Below are 13,594 nucleotides of genomic sequence, written 5' to 3'. Positions count from 1 at the left end.
AGCTGGAAGTCAGGGTGTGAAAGGGGAGGGGGCAGGTGAGGCTGGAAAAGCCCACTGAAGTCAGACCATGAGGGTCTTGAATGATGGAGATTTTAAACTTTATTGTGTAGGTCACAGGGAGCCATTGAAGGTGTCTGAGCAAGGGCATGACCCGACCAAGGGGCCCTGATCTGCTGGCAGCTACACTATGGTTGTCAGAAAATGGCTCCCCTTTTAGGGCCCTTCTCTGGGCTCTCTGGCCAAATGAGAGTGTGAATGCTGCTTGCCTGCCATGTGTGAGGCACCTGTTGGATTTAGAAATGACTTCAATATATGCACCACTTTCACAAGGTAGTAACTCTGCCACTAGAGAGCAGGTGATAATTTGGTGAGCGGGGAGCACTGCTGAAAGCTGACGTTAATGAGAGGTGCCAGCCCCCAGCGAGGACAGATGTACCACAGGTCAGTCAGGGAAACAGCGGAGGTCACCAGTCAGGGCAAATAGCTCTGTGGCAGCTCATAATGATGACAACGAGTCACCGATGGTCTGGACACCGTTTTTGCCAAGGCAGGGAATTGCTCATTTTATCACTATCATGAATACATAAGCAATGAGCATGTACCAAAAAAAAAAAAAAAAAAAAAAAAAAAAGGTGATAGAAACAGTTCCCCCGCTCTGGGTCGTCGTTGGCTATCTAGGACAGCCTGAATCGTGCTGCAGTGAACCAGACCCATTTGGGTGAGGCCACAGGTGGGGGTGGGGCAATGAAGGCCACTCTTGCCACTGGGGTCACTGGGTTAGCCCATCATCCATCCACCATCTGCTTTTATTTCCAGACACTCCAGGAACCCCCTCCTCCTTACTGCCTGGTCTTGGGCCACTTTGCACAGATGTTGTTGCCACGACCCAGGAAACTGGCCACCAGCCTTGGGCTTCCCCCCACCCCAGATGATGCCGAGGCTTCTGCTGGGTTTCCACTATTGTTCCATGGCAGCCATAAAATACCAGGTTTGTCCTTAAGCTCGGGCCAACACTTGCTGACCCATTCTAGGAGGAGCCTCTCTGTTGTACTGGTGGAGATAAGGTTTGGGGACAGATGTCCTCTGTCCACTGTCATGACTCTCAGTCAAGAGCCGCTCCTGCTTAGCTCCTGGACACCTCCCCCCAGGTACCACCAAGGGCAGATGCAGACCCTGACCTTGCAGTGCTTGAAGACCAGCCATGCTCAGCTCCATCTCAGTGGCCTGTCCCATCTGGAGACCCTCTGATCCATAATCCTGAAGCCTTAGGAGTTCAAAAAAGGGCGAGGCCACTGAGGGCTGGGATGACTAGGAAAGGGAACCGAGAAGGAGAAAGAGAAGAGCTCAAGTAGGGGGGTAAATGCGATGAAGACGGAATGGAAAAGATCACAAAAGCCCGTACTTGCATTTTTGTTTACAGAATGGAAAAGATCACAAAAGCCCGTACTTGCATTTTTGTTTACTGCAGGTGCATGCTTTGTGCAGGATAACTTGTTGCCACGTCAATTTCTGACTTGTTCTTGCTTAATGTAAGAGGCTCATGGAAGACAGAGAGGTAGCATCTCAATCTCTCCACATCAGCTTTCTCACTGAGAAGAATTTACCAGCTTTTTCCCTGCCAAAGCCAGTGTTCCCAGAGTCGATGGTATTGGACGGTTCTGGATGAAGGGGGGTTCAAGGGTCAGAGGGAACAGAAGTGGGGAGGAAAGGGTTGTGTCGACTGAGACTTGGGTGTGGGGGGGTGCTGGGAGATGGCCTGGAGGTAGTTGAGCCAATGATAGGTGTACTGGCACGCAGGCCATGGGGGCAGACGCTGGGGCTGTGACCTGGGGACTGTGGCTTGGCCTGCAGGGATGGAACCACCTTCCTCTGAGAGGCAGGGGAGGATTTGCAGAAGCAGCCACGAGAGACCGCAGACCAGAGGCCCTTCCTTGACTTTCCAGGTGGCCCCACCCTGAAAACATATTTGATTTAGAAAGAAAATATATTTACTTTTATATTTAAACACTGTGGAACAATTTGATACCTTTTCTATTGGCACTGAAAAATCGATGCAGAGGGAAATCACCACCAAATATTGGCAGTGATGGTGATGTTCGTGTTTGATCTTGTGCCACTCACAGTTTGTACTTTGTCCATGATGAACAGGAATTACTATTGTCATAACGCTGTTTTTATGACAATGAAGCATATTTGCAAACAGCATTTTGGTTAAAAAAATTTTTTTTTTTTTTGTAAATGTGGGTATGTATCCACTTAGACCAGAAGTTTGGGAGATGGTAAGTGCCCTTGTCTGTCAGTGACCAGGGCGTAGTTGATGCTTAACTTCTCGTTTTTCATTCTGAAATGAATAGAGCACTTCATTCTCTATTGAGTCTATTTTTTCTACAATAAAATGAATCGTATAGTAAAGAAAAATAAAGGAAATCTTTTCAGAAGGGGAAGTAGGGAGTCCCCCCTCACACACACACACATACACACACACACACACACACACACACACACACATCCACAGCCCCTCTGGGACAAATGAGAAGGACACTGGGGTGGGGGACATCATGTGGAGGCAGCCAAGGCTGGGGTGAGGACAGTCCCCATGGGAGCCTGTGTTGAGCAATGGGGTTGTGCCGGGCAGGGAGGGAGGGACTGGATTCCAAAGGCTGCCCATCAAACCCTTGTCCATCTCCCTGTTAGCATTTGCATCAAACTTTGGTAAAAGTGCCCTTATCTACCCCTGCAAAGTATGTAGCTTAAGTATATCCCCCTCCCAGAGGGTAGGCATTTATTAGGTCCCAGTTGTTGCTAGGTCCTGGGATGCATAGGGGAATGTGATAAGTTTGGTGGGAGGAGCCTGAGCTCAGAGTACTCATTCCACCTCTTTGCGCATTGCAGCCTTCAGCAAGTTACTTACTGGCTCTGGGCTTCAGCTCATTGCTCTGTCAGAATAAGGAGAGGGGCACCTGGGTGGCTCAGTCGGTTAAGCGTCCGACTTCGGCTCAGGTCATGATCTCGTGGTTCGTGAGTTGGAGCCCTGGATTGGGCTCTGTGCTGACAGCTCAGAGCCTGGAGCCTACTTTGGATTCTGTGTCTCCCTCTCTGCTCCTCCCCTGCTTGTGCTTTGTCTCTCGAAAAGAAATAAAAGTTTAAAAAAGAATGAGGAGAATGCCACATCTCCTGAAGGGAGCTGTCACCAGGGTTAAAAGGGATAACAGACTATGCAAAACCCCCATCATGGAGATGGGCACATCATAGATGTTCAACAGAAGTCCTGCTCCTCTGTGTTTCTCTTGGGTGTCCTGCAACTTCCCTACTCAGAGCTAGAGGGGAGAGGCAGACGGACACAAGAGCATTTACACAACAAGAGTAAAATGAAGGCAACAGTAATGGTGATGATGCTGCCATTTATTAAGCATATATTTTGTCTCAATCCCTGTGCTAAAAGCATGAACAGTATTCTCATAATAACCCTGAGAAGACATTCCTATTTTACAGAGAAGGATATTGAGGGTCAAGGGGCTGAGTAATTTGTCCAAGGCCACAGAGTTAGAAAGTGACAGAGGTAGACTTGACTCCAGATCTATCTTGCTCTTGACCACAAAACTGTATCCTTTTCTAATCTGATAAATGCCAACCCAGAGGTCTGTCCAGGGCATTAAAGAAATACAGAAGTGAGAACATGGTGATGGGAACCAGCAAAATCCAGGGTGGCTTCTCAGAGGTGGTGTCATTTGTACAGTTCTGTTGGGAGCTCCTCAGGTTCCATGTTTGGCAGACGCAACGGTTAATAAGAAGGTGACTGTCTCTGAATGGAGTTCTCAGGCTCACGTGGAACTCAAGATCCTGGCTATGGGGTCCCTGATCCCACATCTGCCTTTTAGGACAGCGACCCAAATTGATTAAAAAACACCCAGTGGGTTGGCGAGTATTTATTGAGTGCTTTCAAGGCACTCCAGAGTCATCAGCTCCTTGAACTCTCAGAGCAACTTGCAACACAGAAATTCCCACCCTGTGTTAGGTTCCAGGAATGGAGACCACGCAGGCCAAGGCACTTGGCTGAAGCCACAGAACTTGAAGTGGATCAGGACTCGGACGCAGGTCTAGTCAGGAACCGAACGCCCAGGTTTAGCCTTGGACGACACTGCAAATCCAGATGCTTGCTGCATGCGAGCATGCTTCCCAGGGGGGAGGGACACAAAGAAATGGTCTCCCACCCAGCCATGCAGTCTCGGTGCAGAGAGCCTGGCCTTAGAACAGAGGTGGCAGACTGGGGTGGGGGTCAGAGAGTCATATAGCCCTGGGTTCAAATTCTGACTCAGGCACTTAATATCTATGACTTTGAGGGGCGGCTGGGTGGCTCAGTCCGTTAAATGTCCGACTCTTGGTTTCGGCTCGGGTCATGATCTCACTGGTTTGTGAGTTCGAGCCCTGCATCGAGCTATGAGTGGACAGTGCGGAGCCAGCTGGGGATTCAATCCCTCTCCTTTTCTCTCTGCCCCTCACCCACTTGCACGAGCACGTGGATGCATGTGTGTATGTGTGTGCGCCCTCTCTCTCAAAAAAATAAATAAAAACTTAAAAAAAACCCTGTGACTTTGGGTGCCATTTTCCCCCTCTGAGCCTCAGTTTCCTCATCTATAAGAACACAGGAGTACTGTGAAAATAGGAACTAATGCATATCCAGTGCCCTGGCCTGTGGCTGCCACTCAATAGATACCCAAGAAAAACTTGTTGTGTTTATATCTAAGGAGCCCAGCATTGTTTATCGGGGCCTCTGACTGGCAAACCCTTGACCCAAACCATTGCACAACATTGGTCCTGATCATATGAGCCTTTCCACCAGAGCTCAGATCCCCTGAGTCCCCATGGCCTTATCCTAAGATGCTGAGTCCCGTGCATGTGGCAATAATTGTCTCACATGGCAGCTGCAATGTGGAGGCCCTTCCTGCAATGAGGACCGTGGAGGCAGCCAAAAGCCCGGTGGTGTCACCACTGTGTGCTCTATCCCAGGGCGGGCCTGCTCTGCTTGGGGATTGCTAAACATGGCCCCGTGTCCCTGGCACCATTCAGGGAGCTCATGCCAGGGCTAGAGGGGGATGGAGATAAACAGGGCGTCTGGAGTCCACCATTGGGAGGGACACAGATGTCCGACTCCACCATCTCTTCAATCTGCCCAACTCTACCCTGCAAGACCACGGCCTTAAAGGCCAGAGAGATTGGGGTTCAAAACTAGGCTCAACCCCTTGTTAGCTACGTGACTCTACAGTGCACTTGCCTTCCCTGACCCCATCTGTAAAATAGGATTTATCATTCCTATCGTTCAGTGTTGCCGTAAAGATTAAAGGACATGTTGGATATCATGGTCCCAGCAAAAGGCCCAGCCCCCAGTGGGTGTTGAGTATGTTTCCCCCTTTTCTCTTAGATAATCTGCTTTTTCTCTCTGGCTTCAGTTTCTTCACATCAGACATGAGAACTGATGGCCTCTTGGGGCCTTTCTAGCTCTCATCGTCTTCAGGGCTGGCCCAAACTAGAACAAGAGTCGTGGGTGGTGTCAGCCATCAGGCAAGAAACAGAAGGCAGAATCAGCCCGATGTCACTCAGCCACTAAGCTAGAGACTCGGGTCAAGATGCAGATAGTGGGAGCTTCCTGCCCCAAACTTCCAAGCAGTAAGGAACTTCCACTTCTATGTCATCAGAATAGGGGCTTGGCTGGCTGTCTGCCTGCCATTAAGGTGCCTGGACACTTTCCTGGGCCACTTTTAACCATCTGAGCCTATTCAATTTATGGTTCTCTTGAGTACTAGCTTGTGCTGGACTCTTCTTAGTAAATCTCTATTTTACTTTCCAAAAATAACATTAGCTCTTTGGGGAAGGGGCAGGCCTTGTACAGTGTGAGGGCCCAGTCAACACTCACCAATCACTAACTGAGTTACCTGTATATGGCAGGCTCTGTGCTAACACTGGGCTGGTAACCAGCCTCCAAAGATGGCCTCCAATGATTCCAGCCTCCTAGTAGCCACACCTTTGTGTAGTCTCCTCTCAGAGTGCCTACAGCTGAGCTGTATGGCCAATAGGGTCTTATAGAAATGATAAAATTGACTTCCAAGGCTAGGTCATAAAAGGGCAGTATGGATTCCACACTGCTCTTCTAGATCACTCACTCTGGAGAAACCAGCTGTCATGTTGTGGGGACACCTAAGCAGGGGAGACTATGTGGCAAGTAACTGAGGCTTCCTGCTAATATCATGTGAGTGGATCATCTTGGAAGCAGATCCCACAGCCCCAGTCAAGCCTTCAGATGATGCAGCCCCAGTTGACATCTGATGCAACCTCATGAGATACTCTGTGCCAAAACTTTCCAGCTAAGCTGCCTTCAAATTTCTGACCTGCAGACACAGTATGAGATAATCAATGATTATCATTGTTTTGGGCCACTAGATTTTGGGATAAATTGTTATGGAACCATAGATACCTGATACACTCAGAATACAAAATGATATATCAGTATAATTGACCCCTCATTCTCTCTTTTGAGGGACTCTGACTTGCTCACAGCCCCCAGGGCCTAAAACATGGTGTCTCGTCCTGCAGTGTGGGAAATTGGCTCCCTCCCTTCTCTGCCAGCTTAAAAACTGTGTGCTTTGGGGGAAATTACTTCGCAATTCTGCACTTCAGTTACCTCTTGAAAGGGGGCATAGGAATTTAACAAGTGCCTTGCTGGATTCTTTTAAGACTAAGCCAGAGAATTAATTCATGAAAAGAATTTGGAACAGAGATTTTATTAATGCAGCTTTTAGGTTTTACCCAGAGGCCTCTTCTTTCCTAGGATATGTCAGCAGAGCTGGAGAGATTTAAGTGACAGCCTGCTGCTGTGCTCAGAATTGCCCCCACTGAAGACTCTGCTATCCAATCAGGCTTCTCCACCCTCATTCACAGGCTTCCGTGTTACTCACAGGGACTGTCTTCCTTCCTTCCTTCCTTCCTTCCTTCCTTCCTTCCTTCCTTCCTTCCTTCCCTCCCTCCCTCCCTCCCTCCCTCCTTCCTCCCACCCTCCCTCCCTCCCTCCCTCCTTTACTTCCTATATTTGTTATTTGAGAGACAGTGTGTGTGCACATGTGTGAGCAGGGGAGGGGCAGAGAGAGAGGGAGAGAGGATCCCAAGCAGGCTCCACAGTGTTAGCACAGAGACTGATGTGGGTGGGGCTTGATCTCATGAACCTGAGCTGAAACCAAGAGTTGGTCACTTAACCAACTGAGCTACTCAGGCACCCCTCACAGGGACTGGCTTTCTGTGGCTCCCTTCCACTGGCTCACCTGACGTGGCCAGGGATGTCTGAATCACCCCTCCCCTGTACCACATAAATTATAACCCAGACCCAATTCTTCCATATTTTCTTTTTTTTTTTTTTTTTAATTTTTTTTTCAACGTTTTTATTTATTTTTGGGACAGAGAGAGACAGAGCATGAACGGGGGGGAGGGGCGGAGAGAGAGGGAGACACAGAATCGGAAACAGGCTCCAGGCTCTGAGCCGTCAGCCCAGAGCCTGACGCGGGGCTCGAACTCACGGACCGCGAGATCGTGACCTGGCTGAAGTCGGACACTTAACCGACTGCGCCACCCAGGCGCCCCTCTTCCATATTTTCAATATACTGGGATCTCTGAGAAGAGTGGGAGCTGGGTCCTTGGGAGGCTTCCCACCAGGAAGCAGCTTTAATGGCTGGCTTTCCCTAGCTGGAGAGGGGGAGCTCTGTGCCACCCCGCTGTTGTCCTTCTGGTCTAATCTGTCCTCCAAAGCCTTGTGAGTCCTTGCTGCAGACATGCCCGCAGCACCCTTTGCAAACAACCATCTGGTCATAGCCAGGCCTGGAACATCAGGGAAGCAGGACAAGGAGAGGTGAAGGACCTTGCTTAGCACAACTAATCCTCTGGTGTCTGAAACACACCCTCATCCGAGCTTCCTTCCCTGGGGTTATACACTGCTCTGTTCAGATTTCCCTGAAATTTTCCCATAAAAAATGCAAATGTTGGAAAAATAAACGGCCTTTTAGGATCTGGATTTTGCCTCATTTCCACTCTTCTTTCCGATGAGTCAGGTCCCACATCCCCAGTGGATGACTTAGTTTTTCCAGAACCAGGCCAGGTTCTATCACATCTCCGTACCTTTACCTATACTTTCCTTTACCTGGAACACTTCCACACTTTCTCTACCTGACTGACTCCTTTTGGACTTTTAAGATTCAGCCTAGCTGTTGCCTTCTCCATCCCCCACACTGAGTTTGGGTCTCTCCGCTGTGTTCCCTTAGCATCCTGAACAAGATTCTGTAGTTGCCCATATCACTCTGACTGGTAACTGTTGGGTTAATTGTCTGACTCCCTCGTTAGACACTGTCTAGGAGGCAGGGTCCATGACTGGGTCACTCCCAGCATCCCCAGGATGCAGGGACTAGTATACAGTAGGTGCTCAGGGTGTTTTCCCTGACTGTATGAATGGGTAAATGCCACTGTCTTAACAGGCTACTGGCATTGCTAACTGGGTATCTTAGTTTGGACTTGCCCCCAAGCAGACTCTTAGCAAAGATCTGAGTGTAAGTTTATTGCAGAGGTGATGAGAATACCATCAAGGCCCTGGAATCGAAGTCAACTAAATGAAGTGTGTCTATAAGCGGGATCCTAATCCCACTGGGCATCTCCAGGAGTCAGTACAGATTGTATCTGACCTGGGGAGTAGAGGAGCTGGGGTGTTTCTTCCCCACTCCTATCAGTCTTTGACTGGGGCTCTTCTCGGAGAGGAGTAAGACGGTGGCAAATCAGGTCAGGGAAAGCAGTGCAGAGGCTGGCGGTGGGAGCTGACTTTGTGCACTTAAGCACCTACCGGCAAGGGGAATGGGTGACTCCTACCCTTGAATTCTGCAACCTCCACTCTCTCCCTTCCAATCCTGACAACACACTCCTTGAGGGCAGTGACTAACCCATTCATCTTTATGTGGCCAGCATTCAGCAACAGTGCCTGGCTCGGAGAAGATGCTTGGTGACTATGGAATGAATGAATGAATGAATGAGTGAGCGAGTGAATAGTGATTGAAGACAGTGCCTGTCAGGTTAGCAACTTTCTTCCTCCCTGGCAGGAGACACTAGAGGTGTGGAGGCCCCTGGGAGCCCAGAGAGAACTCAGGTGGGTGCAGGAATGAATGAATGAATGAATGAATGAACGGAGGTGGACTGTCAGTGGGAAGGGGAAGACCGCCCTGCAGCTTTGAGGCTGGCTGGCCCGGTTGCCGTGAAGAAAAGCTCATTGCCTGTATTTTTTATGGGGTGGGAGGCTCCCCAGGCTCGGGCCTTGCTGTTGTGGGAATCAGTTTCCGCCCTAGGCCTGTGGGGTTGCGTGACTCCCGGAATGCTGGGCCCAGGGCGTGGAGGCAAGCAAACGCCATTAGCCATATCAGCGATCTCCTGGTGCAGATATGGAAGTTTGAGGAGGCCCAGCCGGCTCTGCCCGACTGTAAAGAGACCTGATTGAGCCGGGTCATGGGGAGGTGGCGGTGATTAAAGGGGGGTTGAGTCCCATGGACTTCCTGCCCAGCAGGTAGTGGCGACCTGGGGGGGCGGGGTGAGAGGGTGGAATATTAGTCATAGAGTAAACCCTCTCTGAGCTCATAAAACCTGGGCAGAGAGCTGGCTCAGGAACCTCCAATAGCTCTTGGCGGGGAAAGCTGATTCCCTGGGGTGGAATTGTAGTGCCCTGGCCTTATCTTCCTAGTCTGGGACTGAAGTCTGGCTTCAGCCTTGGCAGTGCCTGTCTCAGGCAGGCAGGTGCAAAAGACAGCTCTAACGAGGGAACAATAACTCCACGGTCCCAAGATTTCTAGTTTATAGTGTTTGAGAAGCACTTTCTCCTCCCACTGCCTCATCTGTCCTCCAAACAGCCTTGCTAGGTCTGTAAAAACGGTTATAACCTCCATTTTATTGATGAGAAAACTGAGGTCCCAAGGTTTCAGGCCTGAAATACGGGAGTCAGACTAGGAGGCTGAATTTCAAAGATGGCAAGTCTAGCATTTGGCTGTGGCTGACAGGGGACATGGGTTGGGGGTGGGGGGAAGGGAAGGGAGGAGGTGTTTCCTAGTCTGGGAGGCAGGGGAGGGGAGAGGAGGGAGTGTTTCCTAGTCTGGAAGGCAGGCACCTGCAGGGAGAAGGAATCTAAGAGTGATATAGGACGCTGGCCCTGGGCCCTGCCATCTGTCTGGGCCACTGCTTCCTGATAATAAAACTCTTTCTGAAAGCAGAGACAGGATCTCAGGGGAGCTTTCTGTTGAGTTACGGGAGAGAATAAAGTCCTATGAAGGAGTCAGAGCAAGGCACACGTCTTCAATGGTATGTGTGTGTCTGCGTGTGTAAAGATGGGACTGAAACACCCATAGGGGCCCCATTTAAGCAGATCTCTAAGCCCCAATTCCTGGGTGGGGGTGATGAGAGTGAAATAGAGAGAATACTATTCATCTCCGAGGGTCACTGTGTAGGAGCAATGAGATGACATATGTCCTTGTCTGTGGGAAGATCTTAAGAACTGGTAGTTGATCAGAATTCTGTTTCTCCAGCAGCTCCTAGCAAGTAGAAGGCACTCAATACTTAGGGAACCAATGGATAAAAAGAAAGCAGAGAAAGTGAAACCTCTTTTTTGACTTCGGTGGGAAAACTGGGCTTAGAGAGTCAACGTGAATTTTTGGAATACTTTTTGGTCTTCTCCTTGACTGTCACTGTCCTATGACTGTCCTCACTCTCTTGTACTGCCCCAACTGTGCCTCTCCAGCCCATGTCACCTCTCAGCTGCAGACACCCGTCTATCTAACAGCTAACTCGACCCCCTCCTGGATGTCCACCAGGTTCCCACCCTTAGTATTTCCAAAACAGAACCTGTTATCCTTCCCTGAGATAAACCTCCATCTTCTTCTTCTTATTATTTCAAAGTTTATTTATTTATTTTAAGAGAGGAGAGGGCATGAGCAAGGGAGCGTCAAACACAGAGGGAGAGAGAGAATCCTGAGCAAGCTCCATGCTGTCAGCGCAGAGCCTGATGCAGGGCTCGAACTCACAAACCATGAGATCATGACCTAAGTCGAAATCAAGAGTCGGATACTTAACCAACTGAGCCACCCAGGCGCCCCTAAACCCCTATCTCAATAAGGAGCATGTCCCTGTTCCTGCCATGTCACCAAGGTCAAATCCTGAGAACCACCCTGGAGTACCCCCCACCCTCACATTAAGCAGGCCCTGGACTGTTCTGCAAAACTGTCCACCCATTCCGTCATCATTGCTGATGCCCTCCCCTCACTCATGCCACCTTCATCTCTCATCTGTGTGACAGCCAGAGCCTCCTAAAGGTCTTTCCACCTTCCCATCAAGTCCTATCTCCTTGCTGGCTGACAGGATGAATATATCTGATTTGACACTTCCTGGCTTAAAATCTTCCATGGCTCTCTGCTCCCCTAAGATAAGGTTCAAACTCCTTTGTCCATTAGTATAGACCCTGCTTAATTTGATTCCATTCTGCTCCAGTCATTTCTCCCCCTGCCAGCCACCACCCTTCTGTTCCAGCCACACCAAAATACTCATCCTGACTAATGTGCCATGCACTGGAGGCTTTGCACACGAGCCCCTTGCCTGGACAGCTCTTCCCTGTCTGCCTGGTCAACCCTTACAAATCTTCCCAGTCCATCTCAAATGTCACCTCCTCCATGAAGCCTCCCCTTACCCCCACCCAGAGTTAAACCTCTCCTGCACTTCCATGGCAACAGAAGCCACAGAGCTCAGATATCCTGGGAAATTTAGGATAATCTATTTTGACATTGGATTGCAAGTGCAATTTTGTTTAATGTTTATTTATTTTTGAGAGAGACAGAGAGACAGAGCACGAGCAGAGGTGGGCAGAGAGAGAGGGAGACACGGAATCCGAAGCAGGCTTCAGGCTCTGAGCTGTCTGCACGAAGCCCAACACGGGGCTCGAACTCACGAACCGTGAGATCATGACCTGAGTTGGATACTTAACTGACTGAGCCACCTAGGCGCCCTTCCAGTGCAATTTTTGATTGAAAGAGCATGGCTGTCCCACTTAGCCCTGGTGTGCAGTCCTCCATCCCGGTGTTTATCACAGTACAAAGATGACAACTAATTCACATTTGCTAAGTCAAAGTGCTGCATGCTTTCAAACCTCATCTCTTTTTTCCTCACGGTAACTTTATGATGTAAGTATGACCTTGCTCAATTATAAACAAGGAATTAGAAAACCTTTCTAGCCCAAGGTCATACTCCCAAGAACTGGTAGAGGAGGGACTTTGAACCCACCTGCCTGCCTCTGAAACTTCTTCTTCCTTCCATTTGTCAGGTACTGCTGGCCTTGGCAGTTTACATGCCTCTCTCCTCTAGGGGAGTGAGCTCCTTGATGACCCAAGTCATGCCAGGCACATCTGAGTGTCCCCAGAGCTGGGCACAGATAATGTCACTGAATATTGGCTGACATTGAGCCCATACCCCTTCCTCCACACGCCTTCCAGGTTGACCACCTTTTTCCCTTTTGAGACTCCATTTTGGCCAGGCTTCCTTTCTCTCAACCAAGCAGGGAGCAGGGTCATGGGACTCCAAGTATGATCATTAGCTATGAGGGGTTGGGCAAGCAAATTCTTTCCCTAAAGGAAACTAGGGCCTGTGCTTCTCAGGGTGGGGTACATGGCCCTTTCTTAGGGGTGCTTAGAGCCATTGAAAACACATAGCACCCCTTCATGGAGAGCCTTTTTCTCCTTTAATTTTTCAGTAGAAATAAATTAAGTCATTTAACTTCTAAGCATTATTTTAAACATTAATTTACTTTTTTTTAAGTTTATTTAAAAATTTTTTTTAATTTATTTTTTAATGTTTATTTATTTTTGAGAGACAGAGAGACAGAGCATGAGCAGGGGAGGGGGCAGAGAGAGAGACACACACAGAATCCAAAAGAGGCTCCAGGCTCTGAGCTGTCAGCACAGAGCCCGACTCAGGGCTCGAACCCAAGAAATGTGAGATTATGATCTGAGCCGAAGCTAGACATCTAACCAACTGAGCCACTCAGGCATCCCAAGTTTATTTATTTATATTTTATATATTATTTATTTTGAGACAGTTGTGTGGGGGAGGGACAGAGAAAGAGGGAGGTTGAATCCCAAGCAGGCTCCACACTGTCAGTTCAGAGCCTGTCTCAGGGCTCAAACTCACATACTTCGAGATTATGACCTGAGCTGAAATGTCAAATGCCCAACCAACTGAGCCACCCAGGTGCCCCCGTTAATTTATTTTTTTAAGTTTATTTACTTGAGAGAGAGAGAGAGAGAGAGAGAGAGAGAAAGAAAGAATCCCAAGCAGGCTCAGGAGGGGCTGTTAGTACAGAACCCAATGGGGGGCTTGATCTCATGAACCGTGAGATCATGACCTGAGCTGAAATCAAGAATGGGACGCTTAACCGACTGGACCATCCACATGCCCCTAAACATTAGTTAAAAAAAATTTTTTTTCGACATAAACTACAAAGCTTACATTAACTTTTAGGATAAGACTTACATGGGCTGCTTTGGGC

Source organism: Lynx rufus, unplaced genomic scaffold, assembly GCF_022079265.1.
Source record: "Lynx rufus isolate CCGP_SWC_20201006 ecotype Redwood Valley unplaced genomic scaffold, mLynRuf1.p SCAF_4, whole genome shotgun sequence".
Taxonomy (NCBI): domain Eukaryota; kingdom Metazoa; phylum Chordata; class Mammalia; order Carnivora; family Felidae; genus Lynx; species Lynx rufus.
The sequence above is the reverse complement of the archived record's forward strand: the minus strand, read 5'-3'. Positions refer to the sequence as shown.